This window comes from Gekko japonicus, unplaced genomic scaffold (genome assembly GCF_001447785.1).
Source record: "Gekko japonicus isolate JY-2015 unplaced genomic scaffold, Gekko_japonicus_V1.1 scaffold3786, whole genome shotgun sequence".
NCBI lineage: Eukaryota > Metazoa > Chordata > Lepidosauria > Squamata > Gekkonidae > Gekko > Gekko japonicus.
In genome coordinates this window covers 37392-53252 of record NW_015172131.1, presented here as the reverse complement: position 1 = coordinate 53252, position 15861 = coordinate 37392, and the positions used below count along the sequence as shown (strand labels likewise).

Here is a 15861-nt window from a genome sequence, read left to right as displayed (position 1 = left end):
GGGGGGGAGCCGAGTCGGGCTGAACAAAGCCCGGGTCCGCCACCGGCGCCTTTGAGCGAAGCGCCCTCCCAGCCGTCGAGTCTGGGGAGCAGAAATCCTACTACTTAACTGCGCCCCCCAACCAAAAAAGTGGCCAGTAATTTGCCATCCGGGGGGTGGCCACCCCAGGAGACCCACGGCCTGGCACGATCCCCGCCTCCCTCCCTCCCTTCCAAGAGCTAAACGCTTATTCTCCTGCACCCCTGCATGACTTACTTATAAGGAGACCTCCCCGCGTCCTCGCCTGGGCTGCACCGCTTCTCCCTCCCAGTCCGGAAGCAACCCCCCTCCCCGGAGGCGCCTGCACACGCGAGGAGCAGCGAGCGAGCCCCTCCTCCTCCTCCTCCTCCTCCTCGCTTCCGACCCTCCCTGCGCGGTGGGCGTCGCCCGCTGAGCCGGAGTCATCCCGGGACGAGTACCTGGAACGGGTCCGACTTGTCACCCCAGAAGAATAGGCGGCCAGGATCCCGGAGCGGAGCAGCAGAGAAGCAGCGGGGCTATGTCAACAGCCCAGCCTTGGGATCAGCAGCGGGGTGGGGCGTTTGCCTGCTTACAAACAGGGCGGCGGCCCCGGTGCTTGCCCTTGTGGAGAGTTCCTGAAATCATTGCATAAAGCAGAGCTGTTCACTGCAAGGCGTCCAGAACCCAGCAGGACTGAACGGGGGAGGAACCCCTTCGGTGCTGCAGACAAATGCAAAATGTGTCCTCCCCTCCTCTCCAGCAGTTTGGTGTCCTGGTTAAGTGCACGGACTCTAACCTGGGAGAACCGGGTTGGATTCCCCACTCCTCCACTCACAGCTGCTGGATGACCTTGGGCAAGCCATAGTTCTGTCAGAGCTGTCCTTGAAAAAGAGCAGTTTCTGTCAGAGTTCTCTCAGCCCCACCGACCTCACAGGGTGTCTGTTGTGGGGAGGGGAAGGGAAAGGAGATTGTAAACCTAATCTGGGAGAACCGGGTTTGATTCCCCACTCCTCCACTTGTGCCTACTGGATGACCTTGGACAAGCCGTAGTTCTGACAAGAGCTGTCCTTGAAAAAGAGCAGTTTCTGTCAAGAGCTGTCTCAGCCCCGCCTACCTCACAGGGTGTCTGTTGTGGGGAGGGGAAGGGAAAGGAGATTGTAAGCCACTCTGAGACTCCTTTGGATAGTGAAGGGTGGGGTAGAAATCCAATCTCTTCTTCTTCTGTCCAGGAAGAGCTCCAGCCAGGCTGCCATCCTCAACGCCCTGTGCACCTCCTGGGCCTGCTTGCTCCTCCCAGAGGATCCTGTGCTGTCAAAGGAGGCTGAAGCTGGGTCCCACCCCCCTTCTTCATCCACTTCCTAGAAAGGCCCTCAAACTCAGTTGGGGTGGGGGAGGACTGGATTTGGACACACACACACCCTTCAAGGGCTGGCTGCCTCCCCAGGATATAAACTCTCCGTTTGCAGCCCCAGAGACAGAAGGAGAAAGAGGGAAATCCCCACCTTGGACAGGAAGCCTTTTTCCTGTGCCTGCAGTTTTGAAAGGGTTAAAAACGAGCTGTTTGCTAGAGAGGCCCAGCAAGGCCTGGGAGGAGGAGGAGGAGGAGATTGGATTTATACCCCTTCCCCTCCCCACAACAGACACCCTGTGAGGTTGGCGGGGTGGAGAGAGCTCTTGACAGAAACTGCCCTTTCAAGGACAGCTCTTGCCAGAACTATGGCTTGCCCAAGGTCATCCAGCAGCTGTGGGTGGAGGAGTGGGGAATCAAACCCGGTTCTCCCAGATTAGAGTCCTGGCTCTGGTTTGGTTCTGAAGTGGGGAAAGAAGAGACCAGGGAGGGTTCTAGAGACAGGCGACAGAAGGGCCAAGCCTTGCAACCCAATTCTGGGAAAGTTTACTCTCAAGATACCTTCTCAATAAATACTTTCTATTCTTGCATCCTGATTGTACTGAATTTTAACTGTCTTATCTTTTTACTAGAAATAAGGCCCGTTGTGGAAATAAATACAACGAGATCTAGAAAGAGGCTCTGGGAGAGTGCTCTGGCTTTGGGCAAACAGTGTCAATTTGCTGTGGCGCCCTCAGCAGGGTATAATGACAGAGTCCACTGTTTTCTCCAGAGGGACTGATCTGTGCTACCTGAAGAGCAGTTGTAATTTTGAGTGATCTGTAGCTCTCACCTGGAGAGTGGTAACAATTGTTACCCAGGCTCCACCCCTCAAATCTTCAGGAATTTCCATACCTAAAGCTGGCAACTTTATCTCCTTCCCTCTCAGCAGTCTCTAGGCAAAATTCTGTCTCATTAGCGGGGAGCAAAGCAGCTTACCTCATTCTCTTTGGCTTTGCGATCTGTACAGCAACGCTGTAAGGTAGGTTAGGCAGAAAGTCTGTGGCTGGTCCGAAATCACCCAGGCAGCTTCCATAGGGATGCTCCTGCTGAACAGGAGCAAGCAGCCAGGTCTAGTGATGCAATGCCAGTCTGGAGGCATGAAGTCACCCTGAGAGTGCTTGCAGGCCTAGGGTTGCCATTGCCAACAAAGACAAATTGATGCAAAGGATGGAAAAGTCTCCATATCTCTATTTTGCCTTAAATTGGTTTTGATGCCAGCAGAGTGAGAAAATACCAGAGGCTCTGGGTGGGTGCCCCATGGTAAATGCACCAAACAATTCCTAAAGATTTTCCAAAACACGACTCTGTCGATAAATCATTTTCTACACTCACAGCTTCCCCTGCCAGAATGCAACACTTTGAATTAGCACCAGAGCTTTAAGAGCTCTCCAGCTGTCACCTGGAGACTGGCAACAGCTTGTTTGGAGGGTGGGGAGTATGGCATTGTATCTGTCTGAGGTCCCCCTCTTCCTCCTCCTCCTCAGACCCCACCCTCAGCAGGCTTCAACCCTATGTCCTTTCCAGGCAACCATCAGCCTACTTTATCTGCCTGTCTGTCTTTAGGTTTACATCCCCCCCCCCCGCCTCTGCCTAGGGAAAGGGCAGTCTTTCCCTGCAGTGGGAACCAAAGCAGCTGACATCATTCTCCTCTCCCCCGTATGATCCGCACAACTACCCTATGAGGTATGTTAAGGTTGAAAGTGTGTGAATGGTCCATAATCCCCCAGGCAGCTTTTAAAACATGAACCTGGGACCTGCACACCATCCTCTGAAGCACTCTCTGTGGCAGTAATGGGGTGACTGCTGGCACCTTTTCCTATCTTTTTTTGCCTTGTGGTATTCTGCTTGTGGTGTGATCTGTCTTCTTTGTGATGTGGCATGATTGTGTTATTGGGTTTGTTTCTTTTGAAAATGGCGGCTTTGAAGGGCGAACCCTATGGCATTGGAACATGCTGAGGCCCCTCCCCCCTAAAACCCCGCCCTCTCCTGGATCAACCCCCAAAGTCTTCAGGGGTTTTCCAACCCAGACCTGGAAACCCTGGTGGAACCCCACAGAATGTCCGACTCTTAACCTCCATTTGAGCCACACCGCTTGGGACTCCTGCGCCTGGTGACTCTGCTGCTCCCATCTTCCCTTTCAAGGGTCTTTAGATTGGCAGAAAGTCCAATTTATGAGCCATGCAGGAGTTGAGCCAATTATTTTGCCTGAAAGGTTTTTAAGTCCATGGGGAGAAAGCCTGCACCTTTCCTTCTAAATAATCTAAGAATGGCATTTGCACTTCTCTCTGCCAGGTTAGCTGATGAGGACTGATGTGCTGAGAATTTGGAATTATAAGAAAAGGTAATGCCTAAGAATAGATTCTTTTGAACTATGGTGCTGGAGAAGACTCTTGAGAGTCCCTTGGACTGCAAGAAGATCAAATCAGTCAATCCTAAAAGAAATCAACCCTGACTGTTCCCTGGAAGGCCAGATAATGAAACCGAAGCTCAAATACTTTGTCCACCAAATGAGAAGGGAGCACTCACTGGAGAAGACCCTGATGCTGGAAAGATTGAACGCAAAGGATGAGATGGTTAGACAGTGTCATAGATGCAATGAACATGAAGTTGAGCAAACTTCAGAGGACGGCAGAAGACCGGAAGGCCTGGCGTGATCTGGTCCATGGGGTCGCGAAGAGTCGGACTTGACTGTGCGACTGAACAACAACAATGCCTAAGTATTGAAAGTTCTTAACTTGATGTATGGCATTTCCTTTAATGTTCCAGTTGAACTTCCTGAATGACTTACCAAAACGGACAATTTTAGTTTTAGCGAAATTAATAGAAAGTCTAATCACCTGATACAAACAATAATATCTTCAATGAGCTGTGACTCTTCCTTGGCTGAGTTTTGTTTTCTCTGAGCCATAAAGACACAATTAATCAAGGGTTGCCAATTGCCTAGAGGGAAAAAGTGTGCTCTCCCTTTAACAGAGGCATTATGGGATGTTATTTATCTCTTCAGATACCCATTTCCACACACATGAAGCCTCTGGGAATGAGGGAGGATATTTTCCCCCCTTCGGGCCTGTTACCAACTCTAATGCAGATACCTCACCAAAATAAAGTAAAGAATCAGAAAGAGAATTTTCTCAGTTGGTGCCATAAAGGCCAAATCTCAATGGAGGAATTCAAGGGAAGGCTCTGAGGAGGAAGATGGGGGGGGACGACGCCTTGGCCCAGGGCTTAGTCATTTCCAGCATGTGCACGGGTGGTGGCAGTGGTGTCATTCAGAGCAGGAGGAGGGAATCCTACTTCTCCCTCCTGATTCTCTCTACAAGAATCTGGGGGTGGGAAAGACAACTTGGATCAGGGAATTCATGCCCCACAAGGTTCATCCACCAACTCCATGGATACTGGTCCATGTCCACAATACTGGTTATTGTTGGGGGGGGGGGGTCTGACCCCTTAGAACTTACTGAGTTGTTGAGTTAGGGGACACAACCTTTTCCGTTCACCCCAAATTAATCCTACTACCAGAATGCTTTGAGTTTCAAAGAGGTGAGACTTCCCCAAAAGCTCACAGCAGGCTGGACTGGGGAGGGATTAGGGTTGAGAAATGCCTCTCTAGAACTGATTGTCACATAAAATGTCTGTGAATTAAGGAGGCCGGCTGGTGACACTATGGTTAAACCAGTAGGAGAGAGGCTGTAGAGATCTGTTACCCTCTCAACTTGTCTATTCCTTCGTAGAATTTGGGAAAGGAACAGTTTTTGCCAGTGTTGAAGATGCCAGAGTTAAAATGGCAGATAACCTGAAGTAGCAAGTTTCACAGAGGAGGGGAAAAACTAAAAAGGCCTTTCTTTGTGTAAATACATTCTCAGCCTTTCTCAAACTCCAGTGCCAGAGCTTTTGAAGAACCTCATCAGAACCAGCTCTAGGAAAGATTCAACCTTGTATAGATTCTCTAAGGAACCTGAAGATTGGATAAAGCTCTTTTCACAGTCTGAGAATTTATAACATATCTTCCCCATTATCGCAAGGTTTCTGTGTAGATCCAAGCTTCTTACAGCAGTTGATATCTTTTCAATGCTTTATATGGTCTCTGGTTGTCTTTTAGGTGTGAAATAGAAGAAAAGCTCCTTTTACGGCTAAGCAGTTAACATCGTTTCTCGTTGTGTGGGTTCCTCGTTACAGTAGAAGAGTGTCACTCTGACTGAGTCTCTTTCCATGCTTTTAGCATTCAAAAGGTTTCCCACCTGTGTGGTTTCTTTCATACAGCTGAAGATGGCCACTCCGACAGAATCTCTTTCCACACTCTGAGCACTCAAAAGGTTTCTCCCCTGTGGGTTTTCTGATGCTGTTGAAAATAGCCACTCCGACTGAATCTCTTTCCACATTCTGAGCATTCAAAAGGTTTCTCCCCTGTGTGGGTACTCTGATGCTGTTGAAGATGGGCACTCCGACTAAATCTCTTTCCACACTCTGGGCATGTAAAAGGTTTCTCCCCTGTGTGGGTTCTTTGGTGGAGTTGAAGACTGCCACTCTGACTGAATCTCTTTCCACATTCTGAGCATTCAAAAGGTTTCTCCCCTGTGTGGGTTCTCTGATGCCGTTGAAGACTACAAACGTGACTGAATCTCTTTCTACACTGTGAGCATTCAAAAGGTTTCTCCCCTGTGTGATTTCTTCGATGCAGGTGAAAATGGCCACTCTGACTGAATCTATTTCCACATTCTGAGCATTCAAAAGGTTTCTCCCCTGTGTGGGTACTCTGATGCTGTTGAAGATGGCCACTCTGACTGAATCTATTTCCACATTCTGAACATTCAAAAGATTTCTCCCCTGTGTGGGTACTCTGATGCTGTTGAAGATGGCCACTCTGACTGAATCTATTTCCACATTCTGAACATTCAAAAGATTTCTCCCCTGTGTGGGTTCTTCGGTGCTTCTGAAGACTACCACTGTCATTGAATCTCTTTCCACATTCTGAGCATTCAAAAGGTTTCTCATTTGTGTGGGTTCTTAAGTGAAGTTGAAGATTTCCACTGTGACTGAATCTCTTTCCACACTCTGAACATTCTAAAGGCTTCTCAGCTCTGTGTATTCTTTGGTGTACAAAGAGCTGTGATCTGTTTCTGAAGTACGTTTCACACTGAATGGATTTAGTTGCCTTCATTATCTCGTGCGTTGGAATATGTACATTATGCTGTCTTCCATCTCTCTTCTCAACCATATGACCACCGTTCTTTCTCATCGGTCCACCTCGATTGCTGACATTTTCTTTCAAGCCTTCATTTTTAATTTTATCTGGCACTTGCTGATGAAGTTCCTTGCCCTCTTCATTCCTCTGATCATCCTCTGCTGGAAAAAATAGAACGATCCTGTTAGCACCTGGGAGGGCTGGTAAGGTCCAAAGGCATCTATGTGACTGTGGTCGAAAAGGAATGACGGCCCTTTGGCCTTATCTACCGTGGCTGATCTTAACTACCCCTCCACCTTTACCCAGAATATCCAGTATTCAAGGATATCTCACCCCCTCAAGAGCCACAGCTGAGCTTCTGAGCCTCCAGATTTCAGGCCCTCCCCCCTTCCCCAGTGGGCTGCTTGATTGTACGAAAGTTGCTCAGAAGTGAATCAGAAATCCCCCATGGAACTTCCTTGCCCTTTCATGTGACATAACTGTGAAGGATACTCACTCTCAGCCAGCTCATTTGGGAAGGAAATATGGTCTTGGGATTGTCTTGAGGAAATCCTCAGCCTTTTTTTAGATGCAAGGCCATTGTCTGTCTCCACCGTAGTCTCTCTTATAGTCCTGCCTTCGTTTGCAGAAAGACAGAGAGAAAGAGACAGAAAATGGTCATTCTTATATGGGGAAGGAAAGAAATTGAAGAGTAAAAATTCTTCTGGAAGGATGAAACCATAGTCAAGATAAAGCCCACAATCCCAACCAGTATATGAGGAATAGTTCTGTGTGGCAAAGCCCTCTGGTTCCCCCAAAGGTTTACATGATTATTAAGTGGCCTACTCTGAGTTGCAGATGTTTGTGACTTGAGTCTCCCTGCAGCTAACATCGTTATCTTTGTCAAGGCTGGACTCAAGAATGCAGTCATTGGTTAATAGTAATTGCTTAACCATGAAAACCTGTATCCAGTTGTGTAGCCAGGAGGGAAGGGGGATTAGGAGGGTGCTGCCTCTGGAAAATTCCATCAAGGAGGACCCTTGATTGGGTCATTAAAACCACCTGACCATAGGAGGTAGAAAGTATCTCTCCTTATATATATAACTGTATTTTGGTCATGGACTCTCCTGAACATTCCCCACACTCCCAAATCAGTTGGCTCCCTGATCTGTCAGTCAGAAGCTGTCCCTATCCACTGGCTGCGTTGCTTGAGTCTCGCTTCCAACATTCTTTTTTAATTATTATTATGTATTCATTTTCAAATGATGGAGAATAAGTGATGTATCTTTCAGGCAGTACATAATAAATGAACAAACATTATCTCTTAAGTATTACTTATAGGCTATACAGTCTACTATCCTAAAATAATATGGTACTATTTAACCCTAATACTGTTTGTTTTCTCTTACAGGTAAGTCAATAAGATATACAAAAAAGAAAAAGGATTTTTTAAAAAAGATATATCAAGGCATCATACAAATTGTTGCTATGAATAACTTGGTGTTTCTTTAAATATTCTGGATTTGGATACCATGTATCCCTAAAAATTTCTTCTTGACGTTCAGTTTTTTAGGTAGGGATTTTCTGCTATTTTCCCTAAAACAAAATGATCCCAAGGTTTTTTCCTCCAGTTTTTTACAGTGGGCAATAATATGCTATTAAGGTTCTTGCCACCGATAACAATATTGATAATATAGTATTTGTCCTCTTAGAGAAGCCTCCAACATTCTAAAAAGTTTGCTGCTCCTCTCCCCCCCAAAGAAAAGTCAGAACACAGAGGTCGTTTGCATATGCAGCCTGATTGGCCTTTGCCTCAAAACACAGAGGTTGTTTGCACATGTGGCCTGATGGGCCTTTGCCTCTAACAGTCTTTTTTTAAAAGTTGTTTTTATTGTTTTTTCTTAATTATGCCTCTAACATTCTAAACAGTTTGCTGTTGCTATTGTGAGGCACTGAATGTGTCCTGAGGTAAAATACATTTTCCCATAGTGCCTGTTGTTGCCAATCACCAGGTGAGGGCTGGAGATAACTCAGAATTACAACTGCTTTTCAGAAGGCAGGGATCATTTCCCCTGGAGAAAATGGTGGACTCTGTGTCCTTATATCCTGCTGAGATGGCCCCCGTATTTATTTATTTATTTATTTATTTGTTACATTTATACCCCGCCCTCCCCCGAAGGGCTCAGGGCGGCTTACACGGCAAGAAACTTGCTCATAAAAACATCAATACAATAATAGGTTTTAAAAACCACAATATACAATTTAAAAACCCAACTACAATAACGATAATAAAAACAATAAAGTGCTCAAGCTACATCCATTCCGGAAAGAATCAGAGAGGGGAGACCACACACCCAAACATCCCCCAGTAGGCACCGCGCAATAAATATTAAACAGATGCTCCCGCCCTCCTAGGGCCCTCACCCCCCCCCCACATCATGGTATATAGCGGGGGGGGCGGTGGCGGCCCTAATTGGAAGCCTGGCGGAATGCACTCTTGGGGGAACATACGGGGAAAGGCGGTCCCTCATGTAGGCTGGACCCAGACCATATAGGGCTTTATAGGTAAGAACCAGCACTTTGAAGCGGATCCGGTACGCTATTGGCAACCAGTGCAGCGCTTTCAGCACAGGCTGAATATGGTCCCTTCTAGAGAGACCCATCAACAGCCTGGCCGCAGCATTCTGCACCAGTTGCAGCCTCCGGATTTGTATGACAGGCAATGTGACATAGCAGTCAGGGCTTCAGCGCACGGTAGAGACTGCAGGTGAGGGGTGTGTGGAAAGCTGAAGAGTGAGGGGGAAATAAAGGTGGGTTGATGATTGGCTGGGAAGGAGATAGGGTTGCCAACTCCAGGTGGGAAATTCCTGGGGATTTGAGGGATGGAGCCTGGAGAGGGTGAGGTTTCAGGAGGAGCGGGACCTCAGACAGGTACAATGCCATAGACTCCATCCTCCAAACCAACTATTCCCTCATGGGGAACCATTGTTGCCAATCTCCAGGTGGGGGCTGGAGATCACAGAATTACAACTGCTCTCCAGGAGGGAGGGGGAGGAGATGGAAAGCTGAAGTCAGAGGGGCAGAGAAAGGTAGGTTGATGGTTGGATGGAAAGGAGATAGGGTTGCCAATTCCAGGTTGGAAAATTCCTGGAGATTTGAGGGGTGGAGCCTGGAGAGGGTGGGGTTTGAGGAGGGGTGGGACCTCAAACAGGTACAGTGCCACATACTCAACCCTCCAAATGAGCCATTCCCTCCTGGTGAACCATTGTTGCCAATGTGCAGGTGAGGGCTGGAGATTACTCAAAATTACAACTGTTCTTCAGGTAGCAGTTGGACTCAGTGTCATTATACCCTGCTGAGGTCGCCACCAAAAATTGACACTGAGGCTGGGGCACTCTCCCAGAGCCTCCTTCTAGAGCGCGTTGTATTTATTTCCACAATGAGCCTTATTCCTAGTAATACACATATAGACAAGAGGGAACCCAGGCTAAATTTATGCTTATGCCATGGTACTATGCCTTGATATTTTCTTGCTGCATTTCAATACTTTGATTCATGCCTCCTCACAATGGCAGCAATTTGCACCTTTGGCACCAAGGAAGGATCCTTACCCAGAAAGGCCACGTTCTCATAGTTCTCCAGCATGACTTCCCTGTACAGAGCTCTTTGTCCCGGATCCAGCAGGGCCCATTCTGCCTCTGTGAAATCGATGGACACCTCCTCAAAGGAAAAGGGACCCTGAAAGGAAAAGCGGATTCCCTCGTCAGAGATCCCGACAGGCAGAGATGGCACCCCGGGAGGGAGTAGTCTGGGAAGGAACAAGATGTCTGGCTTGCGATGGGTAAAGGGAACGGTGTTCAGAGGATCTCTCGCCCAGACGCCTCGTAGAAACTGCAGGAGCAAAAGCTCCCCTGAGAAAGGAAGAGGGACCCGAGATGTCCCCCCTGCTCATCTCATTGTGGGAGAAAAATAAGCAAGCCCGGGGCATTTCTGTATAACAGCCTGGATTGGCTGAGGCCTTTCTTTTTTGATTCCTCTCCCAAAAGTCTTTGCAGGCTTAGCTACTGTCATCTCTCAAGCCTCTCTCTAGCCTGACGAGGCACTCTGCTCCAAAAAGAATAGTTTTTATTTCTCTAGGACTTTCACTTCACCCTCATACTGTGTCAAAGACTCGTAGTGAGAAGGTCTGTAGCTTCTGACCACCAACATACTTGCTGAAGAAGGAGTCTGTGCTTCCAGTTCACAAAAAAGTTTATACATAACATCCTTGACTGCCTAGGGTCACTAGGGTATGAGTTCAAGGTGAATATTGTTCCTTTTATTTTGATATTCTTCTGCTAAAAGTAAACCTTATGTCATCCATGTGGGCTGAACCTATGGCTACTGAGGGTCGAAATTGCTGAAGACTTCTTTGCTCTGGGCTAGTCTTCAATCAGTACTCTGTCTGCTCTCGCTGACTAGACCAGGGCGCTGTGTATTTCACACTAGTGCACTAAGTTTGTGTTGAAGTAGTCTGTGCTGAATATGGAAATGTTATGTTTTCACCCTAGAAGATTTGTAAGTGCTAAAGGGCTTTCTGTCCTTAGGAAGCTTGTATTGTAAATAACCTGGCTTTGTTTGAGAACTCTGGTCTCTCTCTATGGATTCAGTCACTCCCTTCCCAGTTTCTACCCAACCAAGAAAAGAACTAAAGGGGAATGGGAGGGTCCCAGGGAAACAGTTCGGGGTTCCCAGAATCCTGTAACACTCACCTCTCCTACCTGGACTGGAGGTACGGCAGCTGTTTCCACACCTGTGAAAAGATGATGGCTCAACAGCATCTCTTCACTGCCTTTTCCTGAAACAAAGGAGGAAGGAAGGGTGTTTGCTTCTTTTCCCCCCGTTTCACACAACCCCTTCCCAGGTTTGTGAAACCTCACCCTGTGTACACTCAAAACATTTTTTAACACTTTTTACTAAATACTGGGAGAGGTGGAAGAGAAGTACAGGGTACCCATGAGCCTCAGAGATTATAAATGTGGCCAGCATATTCCAGACTTCTGTGAGACCTGTGTTTGGTCTGCGGGGAGGGAAAGACGTCGCATGAAATGTCACCGTCACATTCGTGATGTGACTTGAGCGCATCTGGAGACTTCAGGGGAATATGAGTGAGTTTTCAGAGTGTCTCTTGGCAGGCTCACTTCCCAACCGGGTTTTCAGCCAGATGCAACATCCACGTGACGTCACATCTGTCCCAAGCCCCTCCCCAGAGCTCCTGGGGGTGCCAGGTCACAGCCTGCCACCCGTCCCTCCAGCACCCTGTTTCCCACAGCGGCCTGCCAGAGGCCCCTTGAAGCACAGGAACAGAAGCCAGACTTCCCCAATATTTTTGGACCCGAGAAACTAGTTTTCAGAGCTCTGCTGCCCTAGAAGGTGGAGGCTCCCTCTATCCCTGAATTGACTGTTTCTATTCAGCAGACTGAATAGTTGTGCGAAGGTTTGTCTACCTCCCCCGCCAACTTGATTTCTTTTTATGAAAGGAAGGTGAGATATTATTTTTTTAATTAATGGGAGTAATTGCTTCGGAGTAATTGCTTCGGAGGACGGCGGAAGACAGGAGAGCCTGGCGGGAGATTGTCCATGGTGTCGCGAAGAGTCGGACTCGACTGTGTGACTGAACAACAACAACAAAATTGCCCTCCAGGAATTTGTCTAATCTCCTTTTGGAGGCATCAGAGTTAGTGGACATCCAGTGCTGCAAATTAACTCTTTGTTGTGTGTAGAACTATTTATTTTGAACAAAAAACTATTGAGGCAGACTCAGCATGGGTTCTGTAAGGGAAGATCTTATCTCACTAACCTGTTAGTGTTTTTTGAGAGAGTGAACAAAGAAGAGGACAAGGGGGACCCAACAGATATTGTTTACCTTGACTTCCAGAAAGCTTTTGATAAAGTTCCTCATCAAAGGCTCCTAAGTAAGCTCAATAATCAGGGGATAAAAGGACAAGTCCTTTTGTGGATCAAAACCTGGCTAACTCTGGGACAAGTGATGTTCTATATTCTTGGTGCTTGGGGGGGGGGGACAGTGGGAGGGCTTCAAGTGTCCTGGCCCCACTGGTGGACCTCCTGAGGGCACCTGGTATTTTTGGCCACTGTGTGACTGTTGAGAAATGAAGCTAATATTTGCTTTATGGATTTATATTTGCTGCCAAACACTACATGGACTGTGCACACATACACCCATAGGCTCAAAGAACGCTGTACAAATCACCCGTTGTGAGATACACATAGATGGTGCCTGAGCTAAGCCTTACATGTTGATGAGGTTTCAAATATACAGCCACTACCCTGAGGGGAAGAAGAAGCACATAGCCATTGTTGTCAGCCAAAACAACAACTGGTTTGAAAGCAGCCTCCATTGATGAACTGTTGAAAGACAGGCATCACACATCTCTGCTTTACATCTGAATTGACTGTTTCCTGCCAGATGCCTTGTTGATTACCTGGGAAAGGCCGAGCTTCATCTACACATCAAGGAGGTTCCTTGACACCAAACCTTCACACTTCACCCTTGAGTTAGATCTAGAGTTTCAATATTGTCCAACCCCTTTTAGGTATCCACCCCTCACTACACGCACCAATGAGGTTAGCTTTGGGACGGACTTACAGGTAGGTAGGTCCACAAGTTGGCATAGATGCCACCCACCCAAAGATCCACCTATAAAAGCTAAGGACCAGGGGTCTGGTCCTTGCTAGCCGCCTTCCCCCCCCCCAACGCCCCTCGTCTGCTTTTAAACTCCTCTTATGCCCAGCTTCCTATACCAAAATCCTTTGTCCTTACTTGATCTCTTTGGTCTTTAGCCAAGAGGTCCACACATGCTGGCTGGTTTCTAGCTGTGTGTTCAATCTCCCTAGTATACTTTTCTAACCCTCATTCTTCATTGGAACTGGCAAGCTTCAGGACAGATAAGTATGGCTGCCATTGCCCTACCTGTGAATGCTAAAGTGACTATTTTTTTAATCCTGTATTTCTGAGGAACTTGTTTGATTGTGCGTGTGAATCTGATTTGTCTGTATGTGGTTTATATATTCTTAAGTAAAAGACAGATTGTTTTGGAACACACCTGTCTCGACTCTTTCACTGACGAACCCTTGGGGTGGGTTGGACCTTGGTATACACAGGCAAGAATCCAGATATAAATTTAGCCTGCCAGCTGTTGTAGATAAAACAGTTCGGCTAACAGGGACACAGAGTGTTGGACTGGATGGGCCACTAGCCTGATCCAACATTGGCTTCTCTTATGTTCTTATGTTCTCCTGACTTGAACTCTCTACCCGTCACATTCGCAGGGCACAATGGGTCCTTACCATAGGGGAGGGCCTCTTGGGCATGCTCCATGGCCTGCGCTCCCTGCCCTTGCTCCAAGGAAGCTCCTTCCGCTTCAGGGATTGTGGCTTCCATCTTCAGGGATGGTCCCCACATCTGAAACATCAGCGAGGGAGAGTGGTAAGAGCTGGAATGGAAAAGAGACCAAGGAATGGACCCTGCTCCACTCCCAGACCCTGCACCCATCTGACCTGGTGAGTTATCTGGAGGAATCAGAAGTTCTCTAGTACAAGAGGCTGCTGAAGGAGGCCATGAAATCTCCCACTTGGGTGATTAATTTATAGTTTTGTGGCTTGAATTGGACACACCTGGAGGAAACCCCCTCCCCTGTTCTGCCTGCCTCTTCTTCTCTGCCTGACTCAGGAGGAGACCTTCGGCCAGGGCCACCGCCTATGAATTGGTCTCCGGCCTACATCCTCAGACCCCGCACTGGGTCAGGGCAGAAGCCCCTGTGCTCCCACCACCATAGGAGGGAGGGGGTCATGTGGAGGTTTTTATATCGCACTCTTCTCTGCCTTAAAGCATCTCAATCCGATTTACAATCCCCTTCCTTTACCCTCTGCAAAACAGGCACCTTGTCAGGTAGGTGGGGCTGAGAAAGTCTTGGGAGAACTGGGACTGGACCAAGGTCACCCGGCAGCTTCACGTGGAGAAGGAGGAGTGGGGAATCCAACCCGGCTCTCTAGATTAGAGTCTGTTACTCTTCACCAGGACACCACGGCAGAGCTCAGCTGGGGCCGGTTTCCTGCCAGGGAGCGTTTCTCCCCTGCTCTGATCAAGCGGGTTCCACTTGGCCTTGGACCTCTCCCCTTCCCACCTTCTGGCTGGATGAGATCAGGGCCCAGGGTTCTGGAATCTCAAAAACCAACAGACCCAGAACTGGCCGGTCCCTTCGACAAAGAATGAATGGGCAGCAGTCTGGACATCAGAAACCACAACAGGCAGAGACTAGCTGGGCTCAAGGGTGGGAGGGGACATTTCCACCTTCCCGGACATTCGGTCGCTGCTGACTTGGGAGGAGTCGCAGTTCTCTTGCCAAGGAATTCCAGAGGGGGGTCAGCCCGCCTCCCTCCCGGGTATCCAGCCGAGGCCCTGCCACGGGCACCACCCCCAAGCGGTTCCCCCAAATGGGAAGAAGAAGAAGAGGAGGAGGAGGAGATTGGATTTCTACCCTGCCCTTCACTACCCAAAGGAGTCTCAGAGTGGCTTACGAACTCCTTTCCCTTCCCCTCCCCACAACAGACACCCGGTGAAGTCGGTGGGGCTGAGAGAGCTCTTGACAGAAACGGCTCTTTTTCAAGAACAGCTCTTGTCAGAACTGTGGCTTGCCCAAGGTCCTCCAGCCAGGTGCAAGTGGAGGAGTGGGGAATCAAACCCGGCTCTCCCAGATTAGAAGAAGAAGAAGAGATTGGATTGATGCCCAGCCCTTCACTACCCAAAGGTGTCTCAGAGGGGCTTACAAAATCCTTTCCCTTCCCCTCCCCACAACAGACACCCTGTGAGGTAGGTGGGGCTGGGAGAGCTCTTGACAGAAACTGCTCTTTTTCAAGGACAGAACTGTGGCTTGTCCAAGGTCCTCCAGCCAGGTGCAAGTGGAGGAGTGGGGAATCAAACCCGGTTCTCCCAGATAAGAAGAAGAAGAGATTGGATTTATGCCCCACCCTTCACTACCCAAAGGAGTCTCAGAGCGGCTTACAAACTCCTTTCCCTTCCCCTCCCCACAACGGACACCCTGTGAGGCAGGTGGGGCTGAGAGAGCTCTGACAGGAACTGCTCTTCTTCAAGAACAGCTCTTGTCAGAACTGTGGCTTGCCCAAGGTCCTCCAGCCAGGTGCAAGTGGAGGAGTGGGGAATCAAACCCGGCTCTCCCAGATTAGAAGAAGAAGAAGAGATTGGATTTATGCCCAGCCCTTCACTACCCAAAGGTGTCTCAGAGGGGCTTAC

At 48.4% G+C, this 15861-nt stretch overlaps 1 pseudogene; it reads right to left on the bottom strand.

Annotated features, from left to right (window-relative positions):
- The window catches only part of LOC107118644, a 40516-nt pseudogene that overhangs the window by 12365 nt on the left and 12290 nt on the right, over positions 1-15861 (bottom strand).